We start from the raw sequence: 12,050 nt of genomic DNA, 5'->3' as shown, positions 1-12,050 counted from the left end.
TTGAAATTTCAACCACAGTTTACTACCGGCCATACCTTCAATCACTAGGTACGTACAAAGTATTCTCCAACTGAAAATCAATGGAAAGCATGAAAGGAAAAAAAAAAGTCATGGAAACAAACAACAATGAAAGATGAATAATGGAAAGAGGACCACAATTCTAGAGTTGTCCTCTCGTTATGTACAACATGAGTTTGTACTCTCAAGTAGGGTCAGAAGTGATGGCCAGTTTGATATCTTCGAGATTAATTCTTCCCTGTCCCCAATCATATCAAAATAATCAACTTTCCTTTATGGGTAAATTAGAAATTAAGCACGTGTGAGCTACTACATGTATAAAAAGGGCAGTGTGAGGATAACAACCACAAGACAAAAACGTTGCAAAGTCTCCAAGGTGACAAAATATCACAATCAAAAGGGACTTGCATGAACCGGGTGTTTTCTGCAATTAGATCAACCTCAGCATGGGGAAAAGGTAGTGGATTGATAGAGACGCCAACAATTGAGAAAACTACACATGGTCGAGAATCAGAGTTTGATCTATGGTAAATAGAATGATGACTTATGAATAGATTCTTGTTTCATTGTATTGTCTTATGTAGAACTTTTGTCAAATAAAGATATCTACTCCGAAGGACATGGTTATTAGAGTGTATATGACTAGAATTTTACTTGAATTTTATTTTCACTGTCAATGAAATAGATATGATGTTTTTAGAATTTCCAATTCCTTCGATGCATCTTCTAAGTCTCTTGTTATTTTCTTGTCACTACAATCAAAGAAAACCAAGGAAGACATCTCCACAATATCGTGTATTATTGCACAATGATAATTATAACAAATGGGAGTATGATGTGCAAGTTTTGTTGGAGGTTATGCCAGTAAAGACCCTTGATAATGTTTTTAATATCCTACAAAAAGCCCACTACAATGGCCTCACATTCATAATTATTTGTGCTTAGGTTGATGTTGAAGAACATTGTACACAACTTCAAGGAAATAACTTAGTTCCATTGAGCCTACCATTGATGGTTGCTAAAGATTTCAGTCACATTGACTTGTTAAGAGCACTACATACTATGATTAGGGTAGAGTTGTAGGTATGCACATCAATGTTATTTATATAAGTACAATATGTAAAATTAACTATAGGAATCTTAGAATGCAGTCCCTTGAAAATGCAATGCTAATACCTCTATAATTCTGAATACACATCTATAGCTCTTTGTAAATGAAATGAACCAAAGCAAAGAGATCATGCTACTTGTGGTAGTTCAGGAACTTGTATTATGAAGGAAATGATAGAGAGTATTTTTTGTCTTGATGATTGCAAGAGGTAGGTGCTACTAATTCTGTGGCATTCAAGGAATTTATTTTTCATACAAGCTGAAACAATGTCAGTATCCTGGTGAAATGACAGTTTGGAAGTTTCAAATATCCACTATTGACATATTGGATGCCCTTTTCATGATCTTGGCTAGTGAAATTTGTGTGCTTATGATAGACTTAGATTGGAGTAATGTCTTCAACATGAAGGAAATTGGTTCTAAATTCTTGAAGACAAGGATAGAACTATCTACCAAAAGCAATAGCCTTGGTATGTAGGTGTTACTTGGGCAAGATGTTATTCATGACAAATTATTTCAAGAAGCTTCAAGCTCTGCAAAAACAACGAATACAGTCCCTATTATTATATTCACTCTTTTCTGTGTGTACTTTTTTTTTTCTCCCTTTCCTGAGTTAATGAAGAAAACATATATGTGTTTCTGACTATTATCTTAGTACTTCAAATTCTTATTAGTTTGTTGTTAGTACTTTCCAATTAGCTTATGAATTTTTAGATCTAGAATAAAGAAGCAGTTAGTGAGTTCCTTTAAGTTTCAACTTTACAAGGTTCATAATTACATATTTGTTTACCATATAATGAAAATGTTACAAATGGCATTCTTTAGTTCATGATTTTCCAAGATAAGAAGTCATGTTTATATTATACAAATCCATTTTTGAATCTGTCAACATTTCTGAAAGACAGTGAAATCTGTGTAGTATCACATTTCAATTTATCATAGTGATTTTAGTTCACCATTAATTTGAACCTTGAGGATGAACTGCAACTACAATAAACCATCATTTAACCTCATAGAAATGTTGTCCAAGTTGACAAATGATACAACAAATATTTCCCTTTTTACTAGTTTTCTCAAAATAAAGTGGCATCAACATGTTTACATTTAGATTCTGGATGCCAAATCTTATATGTCCGCGATCAATAAGACAAATTACAAAATCCCAAATGGAAATCAAGGATGAGAACCAATGAAAGTAAAATTACATTGCAACTTTTGTTGCTCTAGCCCCATTATCACAGATTCAAGGCTTAGTCATTTTTTAAAGGAATGGAGAATAAGATCATTCACTTAGAACAAATCAGAGAAAAATATCCACTTCTTACGTAATAATTCAAGTATCGAATAAGTATGCTTCACCCGAACTACAAAAATGGTGTCGGGAAAGAGCAATGCTTAAAAAATGAGCTACGACCAAGGATGTTTTCACCCACAAAGGTTTGAGTGAATCTCGTGCTAGTCTTGTCAGCATTGATAAAGTTATTTTCTTGAACTAGTGGCAATGCCAAGAAGGGTAAACAATAATAACTACTTTAGAAGCTTACAAATGCACATTGACAACTCTACCTTCTGCCTTGCATTAAATCTCATCAGCCTTAATATAGTGCCTCCCAAGAAACAAAGAACTAAAACATTTGTCAAATCAGAAAGGCAGTAAAGATTCATGATCTCGATCATCCATGTGTCTATATCAACTGGCATTACCATCAACCAAATTTTTACCTAACTTGAGAGTAGATAAGTGCTAAATTTTATCCTTAGATATTTTAATAAAATAAAGCATGGTACAAATAGAAGGAATAAAAGATCATCCTAAACAAAGAAACAAAAATCGGTTAGGAAGAATGCTAAAACCAATTTAACTATATAGAGAAACTTCATTGCTACATCTAACAAAAGAAATCAAATATAAACCAAGCATTTTGTTTAAAGCAGTTTTTTGTTTGGAAGTGCTTTGAAAAACATGCCCTGCAGAGCTGCACCATAAAGAGCAAATTTCCTTTGCCTTAAGTGCCAGGCTTGGGGCTTATGTATTCACCCCACTCCCAAGATTTTAACCCAGTCTCATCCCTTTGATTTTCACACAATTCAGGTGGGGTAGACCACAGTGAGAATGGAACCCTAATGGATGCCTCTATTGACCTCAGCAGTGAACCAATGCACCATTGGCATTTAAAGTAGTTGTCAAGGACATAAATTTCAAAAGATAAAGTTGTTAGTAAAAGACAGAGTTTAAGATGACAAAATATGAAGATGCCTATATTAGATTTCAAGCTATAGTACTTGAACTGCCATATCATAAAGTATGTCTTAAATGTTAAAAAGAAAAACAAGTCACAAATCAATCTAGTTGGTACAGTAAATGCCACCATCCCTATTAGAATGAGGTTCATAAATTAGTAAGTACCTATTCTTGCAGCCTTCTAGAAGAAACCTCGAAACCCTGTTCTGTGCATGAGCTCACGTGCATGCATATAGTAGCTCATAATATCAGAGGAACATGTGATGGCTTAAGGGATAAACCTTGACGGGTGCAGCTATCACCATGGTTGGATAGTCACCATCCCAGCCACACCACAGGGAGTAAAGGCTATTTTTAAAACTGGAAGATGGCATTCACCCATATATTATGCAATTCCATATGATATATTTTACTAGTAACAGAGTCTTTGAGGGGAGGTTTACACACTTTAGTTGATTAAGCCCTACTAACTCAAACTCTAATTTGCTTCTGGTTAAATATGAAAGAGAAAGACACATATAAATAAATAAGCACTTTATAGATATAAATATTTAATGCATATGGTTAAAATTGTAGCTGTCCATCAACTCCTATTATGTTAGAGGCCTTATCAAATCTCTAGTTACATTATAATAACATAAACAAACTTAGTGTGTAAGAAACCAAAAAAAACTATACATGCAAGATCTCATTGATTATCATCATATCAGTCAAAAACATAAATAATTGTTGATATCATTATCGAAGGATTTGCAACTAAAAGACAAGAATGGAAAAATCATTGGAGATCTTTCCCTTGTTGGTTTGTTTAAAATGTGGCAGAGAAATATCTCTTTCTCTTATGCCTTCAACATGCAAACTATAGCCCCAACAGAGCCCTCCCATGCATCAAAACCTTGAGGAGATTATTCTTCACTAGCTAGAGCTTGGTCCATCTCAAAGGTTGAAATTTCAACCACAGTTTACTACCGGCCAGACCTTCAATCATTGGGTATGCACAAAGTATTCTCCAACTGAAAATCAATGGAAAGTGGGAAAGGAAAAAAAAGGTCATGGAAACAAACAACAATGAAAGAGGAATAATGGAAAGAGGCCCACGATTCTAGAGTTGTCCTCTCGTTATGTACAACATGAATTTGTACTCTCAAGTAGGGTCAAAAGTGATGGCCAGTTTGATATCTTCGAGATTAATTCTTCCCCATCCCCAATCATATCAACATAAATCAACTTTCCCTTATGGGTAAATTAGCAATTAAGCACGTGTGAGCTACTACATGTACAAAGAGGGAAATGTGAGGAGAACAACCACAAGACAACAACGTTGCAAAGTCTCCAAGGTGACAAAATATCATAGTCAAAAGGGACATGCATGACCCGGGTGTTTTCTGCAATCAGATCAACCTCACCATGGGGAAAAGGTAGTGGATTGATAGAGACACCAACAATTGAGAAAAATAAACCTATTCGAGAATCAGAGTTTTATCTACGATAAATAGAACGATGACTTATGAATAGATTATTATTTCATTGTACTATCTTATGTAGAACTTTTTTCAAAAAAAGATATCTACTTCGAAGGACATGGTTATTAGAGTGTATGTGACTAGAATTTTACTTGAATTTTATTTTCATTTTCAATGAAATAGATATTATGTCTTTATAATTTCCAATTCCTTCGATGCATCTTCTAAGTCTATTTCTATTTGCTTGTCACTACAATAAAAGAAAATCAAGGAAGACATCTCCACCATATCGTGTATTATTGCACAATGACAATTATAACAAACAAGAATATGATGTGCAAGTTTTGATGGAGGTTATGCCATGAAATACCATTGATACTGTTGTTAAAATCCTGCAAAAATCCCACTACAACGGGCTCACATTCGTAATTATTCGTGCTCCAGTTGTTGTTGAAGAACATTGTACACAACTTCAAGTAAATAACTTAGTTCCATTGAGCCTGCCAATGATGGTTGCTGAAGATTTCAGTCATATTGAATTGTCAAGAGCACTGCATACTATGATTAGGGTAGAGTTGTAGGTATGCACATCAATGTTAGTCATATAAGTACAATATGTAAAATTAACTATAGGAATCTTAAAATGCAGTCCCTTGAAAATGGAATGCTAATACCTCTATAATTTTGAATGCACATTTGTAGCTCTCTATAAATGAAATGAACCAAAGCAAAGAGATCATGCTACTTGTGGTAGTTCAAGAACTTGTATTATGAAGGAAATGATAGAGAGTATTTTCTGTCTTCTTTCAATTTGCATGGCTAATTTTTTTGTAGTGCATATCCTTGTTTGCAATTCATGGAAACTTGTCTTTAGTTGTATTTTCTAAATTGAAAGATAATTTTTGCCCCTTTCAAATCATTTTGGTGACTTGGTCAAGTGCCTATGAAGAAAACTTACTTCTATGATTCTATCTAGTTAATCGTTCCACATTTTTATGTTTCTTTGCACCTTTAATGATGATCCGAATTAGATCCATAAAGAACTGTCAAAAGAACCATGACTGTCTCAGGTCGGGACAAACATCAAAAATTCCAAAACAGCGATCAAAAACACCATGAACTAGTGGCAATGGCAGCCAGCGTGGAACGACGAGGATCTCGGTCAAAACGCGCTAACCGAGGCCCATGGAGACTGCGTGGGAGGCCGAATCAGCCCCTAGGAGGCCTGGATCAGGAAACGGAGGTGGATTTTGACTGGGCGAACAAGCTCGAAAAGGGGAAGCCTCGAGAACTCGGTCACGTGGAGAGTCGGAGAACCACAGGGCAAAAAGTGAAAAAGAGCAAGAGGACAAGGCGAGACATGCACTCCGAAAAACTGGCGGTATTGATTGGGGCACCCTCAAATGGTAAGCAGCTTTGGATGGAAGCGGAGCGATCCCACTCAACGATCGACGCGTGGCAAGTGGAGGATAGAGAAAACCATCGTTGATCGATCGCGCCCGATGGGGAAGCGGAATCGACGAGGGAATAAGCTGCAGTTTGTAAATATTTAAGGTCCATTTTGATTGCCATGGTGGAGGAAGACTTCATCCCATGACGTAACTGAAGAATTAAACCGACGAAGCAGGCTGGCGCCATTTACAGGAGGAAATGTGCCCACTCCCTGTAAGCCGATGATGACGCCGAGCCAGGGAACTCCAAGCGCAGCTGCAGAAGGTGATTCGACGGAGGCGGAAGAGGAACCAAACAGACATGGGAACGAATGGCTTCAAAGCCATGAACAGAGACAGAAGACACAGAGAGAATCCCGAGAGGAGGACGAGAGACAGAGAGACCAGAATCCCGAGAGGAGGATGGAACACAGAGAAGAAGACAGTGAAGCAAAAGCAGAAGACGAAAGACAAAGGGCCAAGTTGACCAAAGGCAACATCGTGCACCAGAGAGCTTGAGAGATTCAAGCCATCCCATAGAGGATCTATCTGGACTGAGCACCACATTGGGCTCTTTCCATTGTAGACCAAAAGGTCACAGAGCTGGTAGGCAACGGAGTCTGTGCACTCCAGTGGTTTGGGTAATCCAAGAACCACCCTGCCAAGCAAGTCTGTTTCAGGTGACTCATATTGAGCACCTGCATTGTAATTCTCTTCTTAAGACACAATAAAACAAGGCCACCACTGAAAGCTGGACCGAAGATGTAGCCCTGGAGGATAGGGTGAACTCCTTATTAATTCCTGTGTTCTTGTATTTGCTTACTCTATTTCTCTGTTGTCTTTCCATTTAATTGTCTGTGTATTGGCAATCTGATTGATCCGTTGCTTAAATAACATAGACACACACACCAGCACATGAGTTTGTAATACCTGTATTTAACGAATCTTTAACTGAGGTCACTCATAGGGTGATTATCATATCAAGTGGTATAAGAGCTTTAGGTTGTAAGGTTAGACAAGCTTGTGTTGGTATAGATGTTGAATGCTCACTAGATCAAAGCTCAAATTAGGAGAAGGAGAGTTGGATGGAACTAATCCTAAAATTGGGAGAGTCTATCCTCAGAAGACAATGTCAGAGGAAGGTTCTGTCGGGCGAGACCCTCAATTCATAGAAAGTTTCCTAGCTATAAAGTCTATGGTAGAAGAAATGTATAGGGACTTTAGAAAGCATAAGGCTGAAGATTCATCAGGTTCTAAGCAAGATAAAGAAGAAAATGAGTCTCATTTCCATGACCACTCCAAAGGAAAAGGGAAAGAGGAAAGCTTTCTCACACCTCCTAATAGCCCTGTGCATAATAAGAAAGGATCTTTGATCAAGTTAGATGTTAAGTTTGATTTGCCTATATATGATGGAGAGCTAAATGCTGAAAAGTTGGACAATTGGATTAGACAAATTGATGTGTATTGTATAGTACAGAACATAGACTCAGACAAGAGTAAGATTCAGCTGGCAAGCCTACGCCTAGGAAGCATTGCCTTGTTTTGGTGGGAAGGTAGAACCCAAGTTGATATGAAAAGACATGGTAAGTCTATCTCTGTTTGGGTATCTCATTAGACTCACCAGAGACTCTTTTGAAGTACATTGGTGGTCTACACAGCTACATGAGACATACCATCCTCATGTTTAATACCACTAGTATAGATGAGGTATCTGTACAAGCTACTCATCTAGAAGCTAGAGGAAAGAATGGAAATCCAGAAGTTGGGGGACCATCCCAACCCACTGCAAGCAAGAGCAAGGAGAAAAGAAAGCAGAAGTGGAAAGCAAGGAAGGCTAACACTGCACAGAAAAGAAAAACTTCATGCACTCACTGTAAAAAGGATGGGCATGATGATGAGCATTGTTGGATTCTGCATCCAGAGCTAAGACCTAAGAAGTCTGAGGGCAAGAAGAAGAAGGCTACTGCAGCTATTTAGAAATATTTGGGGTCAAACTTAGGAGATGAAACAACTATTGCAGCCACAGGTATAAAAGGTAAGAATTCTGAAGCATCTACTAGTAATTCTGCTCTGCTCAATCTGTTATTGATGAAGAAGATGAGAGAAAAAGACATGAGCTTTTCCATATTCGAGTTGTCTCCAAACATCAAAAGATTGATACTTTGTTTTATAGTGGGTCACAAGTAAATCTAATTTCTGAAGCAATTGTAAAGAAATTGGGATTAGCAATTGCACCTCACAAGAAACCATACCCATTAGGATGGTTGAATGATAAAGCACAGCTACAAGTGACTAGACAATGCAAACTCAAGTTTTCTTTTGGGTCAGCATTTGTAGATGAGGTTGAGTTAGACATAATTCCTTTGGATATATGTGGAATTGTTTTAGGAAGTCCTTACTTGTATGATAGAAAGGCTATTTTCTATAGAGCTGAGAACAAGTATCTACTTGTTAAAGATGGAATCGAATACTTTGTAGGAGTTCATAAGATAAAGGATAATTATACTCTCATAAACTCAGGGTAGATGAAAAGAATGATAAATTCATATAAACAATTATTACTTATGGTTGTAAAGGAAAATAAACCTGATAAAACCAATGTATTTGAGGGTTGTAATGCTGAACAACAAGCTGATATAGAAAAGGTTGTTTCAGAGTATGATGTCTTATTTCAAGAACCTAAAGGTCTGCCACCCAAAAGGGAATAGTACATGATATTATTTTGCAGCGAGATGTTCCATTGCCTAACATTGGGATGTACAGGTTGTTTGCTTTAGAGAATGCTGAAATCAAGAAGCAGGTGCAGGAGTTGCTCGAGAAGGGGTTCATCAGGCCTAGCACATCACCATGTGGGTCACCAATCGTTTTGGTGAGAAAGAAAGATGGCTTGTGGAGAATGTGCATTGATTACCGAGCACTAAATAAGATAACAATAAAAAATCATTATCCCCTTCCTCGCATAGATGATCTTCTAGATCAATTAAAAGAAGTTGTTTATTTCACCACGCCGGATTTGCACAGTGGATACTGTTAGAGTCGGTCTTGTTGCCCTCCATCAGCGATCAAAGCTCTTTGCATTTGCATAAGTAGGTGTCTCATCAGTGTCAATTTTTGCATCCCATTAGGCATGCCATAACCCTGATGGAGGAGCTGGTGTCTTTGTCCCCCTCTTGGCATTGCTGGATCAAAGTCATTTCAGTCCTTAGTCACTTTCAAGCTTGTCTTGTCTTGTCTTGAGGTCAAATTCCTAGGTCTAGGGTTTTGGTCAAGATGGTTTACAAAGTCATGTCTCTGAAAGTCAAATGGTGCCCAGCAAGCCAGAGGGATGTTTTTCAAAGTGTTTCTTCGCAAACTTCTATCTTGTACAGCAAATTTTCACCTTGGATTTAAAAACTTTGTTTTTAAAGCCAAGGTCATTTTTCAAATTTTTGCAAAAAGTGATGAAATTTCAAAAAGCTTCCAAGGATAGTATGAAACCCTGGCTCCCTTGCCAAGATCCCTCAGATGATGTCCCTGCAAAAAATATCAAGTAAAAGCATTAAATGAGTCAATTTCAGGATAAAGGAAACCAAAATGGTCAATTTTATAAAGTGTCAAAGAGAAACATTATAAAGTGGGTTTGAGCATGAAATTATTTCAAATCAAAGCTATAAAAGCCCAATCTCCCTCCATCGACCCTCATTGTGCATCCAAGTTGTTTGCAAGAGCGATTGAGTAAAAGATTGAGTGAATTTGGGAGCTGGACAGGCGCGCGACCCGTCAGACCAGGTGCGCGACCCGTCAGAGGCGCGCGACCCGTCAGCAGCGTTCCAGCAGTGCATTTTTTCAACGGGCGCGACCCGTCAGTGGCGCGCGACCCGTTGCGTGAGGCGCGCGACCCGTCAGCGTCCTCCTTTCAAACTCGCCTGCAAATTCATCCAAGGAGCTAACAAATCGCTAAATTGCCTGAGGTAGGCCCTCCAACTTAAAAATTTCTGCTTGTTATGGTCGAAATCATCATGAATTCATGTTGAAAGTTCTCATTGTGCAAGATAAAAGCTCCATGTTGCTGCATTTTTAATTTGTAAAATTTGCCTAGGGTTTTATGCTGTTTGAAGGGTATTCCCCTTGTAATCATTTTCCCCATTTCCCATGTCATTTTCCTTATCCTTCTATATAAATTTCCCTTTTAAATTTGTAAAGAAAAATCCAAACCCTACCCCTCTTCCCTAAAAAAAATTGAAAAATTAAGCCCTAACCCTATCTCTCATTACCCATGTAAACAATATATATAATGATGCATATGCAATGATTTTTGCAATGTTTTTCCCTTAAATCCCTGTTTTATATATTTATTCCCATTTTCCCTTTAAAAGTGTCCCTCCCCTAACATTCCCTTCATGCTCCTTGTCCCCCTTGAAACAACATACAAATCAGCATTTTACAAAGCAGAAACAGCAGTACATTTTGGCCACTCTGCTCCTTAAACAATGTCAGAAACCGAAACCTATGAGCAGAGTGATGACCAGGCATCAGCTTCAGAGATTGAGATACAGAGAAGGCCTCATAAGGGTGGAAAGGGTGGTCATCATAGGCGAGAGGAGCCCACCTCTTTGACAGATTTACAAGCTTGTCCTATGGCAGTCTCATGCTTCTAGTACATGTCCTGCTATGAGTTTTGTGAGAGGATCTCTCGGATTCAGCACCACAGAGAGTTGGCTCGCCTGTTTGTTTTACACTTGCATGATGGACATGTCAACCTTGCCGGGGTAGACTTTACATTGACACCTGAGGTGATTGCACAGGCCACAGGGATACCTAATGTTGGAGAGGTGTGGAATAAGCGCAAGGTGCTGGATAGTGTTCATTTTGAGCCTTTCGTTAGACCAACACTCATGAGACACTTGACAGGGGTGTTTCTCTTCAGATTTCTCAGGAGTGAGTATGCTCCCATCATGAGGCTCATCATGCTCTATTTTACTTGTGAGGGGAGATTTTCACAGGTATATTCATACCATATTCGCCTCTTGATGCACTTCACCCGAGTGAGGATGATGAACATCCCTGTTTTCTTCTATCAGAACATTGAGAAGATGGTGTCCATGATGCAGAGGAAGAGCCCGGCACAACAGTACAGGAGCCTTTACCATTATGGTTTGATTCAACTAGTGGTATTACATCAGTTGGCTCAGCAGGGCATCTCATGGGAGGAGTTCATCTCTCGTGAGCTTTTCACAGCACCATCATCGCCACATCCTGAGGTTATTCATGAGGAGGGAGGACCATCACAGCAACATGACATCCCCGTCACCATACATGTCAGCTCCTCACCTGTGGTTACTTATCAGAGAGGCCAGAGGGCCTTATTTGCAGCAGCTCGGCGAGTACTTTCTCCACAGCATGTGGAAGGGGTCTCGCCTTCTTCATCGGCTCAGCGAGTGTTATCTCCATATAAGGTGGAAGGGGCCTCGCTTTCTTCAGCAGCACAGGTACCAGGGAGGGGCAAACATCCCAAGATTGATGAGGGACCATCAGGTGTTCCGGATATAGAGCTTATTGATCTTGATGTCAGTTCTCCTAGCCGAGAGGCAAAGGAGATCATTCAGCACCTCAGAGCTGAAAATGATGCCTTGCAGAGGAGATTAGAGGGGGCACAATGGACAATTTCATACCTTGAGCAGCGCAACAAACAGTTGGAGGATGAGCAACCACTTGATGAGCTGTGGAGGATTCGTAGTGACCGCATTTTGAACCAGAGAAGACCCGGTGATCTATTGCCCGCTGACCGAGAGTCCATGCTCATCCGGG

The 12,050-nt window shown here is 38.8% G+C and overlaps 1 pseudogene; it reads left to right on the top strand.

Moving 5' to 3' along the window:
* The first annotated feature begins 221 nt into the window (after positions 1 to 221).
* LOC149146915 (ATP-dependent Clp protease adapter protein CLPS1, chloroplastic-like) lies at positions 222 to 1,040 on the top strand (annotated as a pseudogene).
* Positions 1,041 to 12,050: the final 11,010 nt, after the last annotated feature.

This window comes from Pinus tabuliformis, chromosome 9, assembly GCF_031772625.1.
Source record: "Pinus tabuliformis cultivar Carrire ecotype Pingquan chromosome 9, CPIR1, whole genome shotgun sequence".
Classification (NCBI taxonomy): Eukaryota; Viridiplantae; Streptophyta; class Pinopsida; order Pinales; family Pinaceae; genus Pinus; species Pinus tabuliformis.
This window is presented reverse-complemented; position numbering and strand designations above follow the sequence as displayed.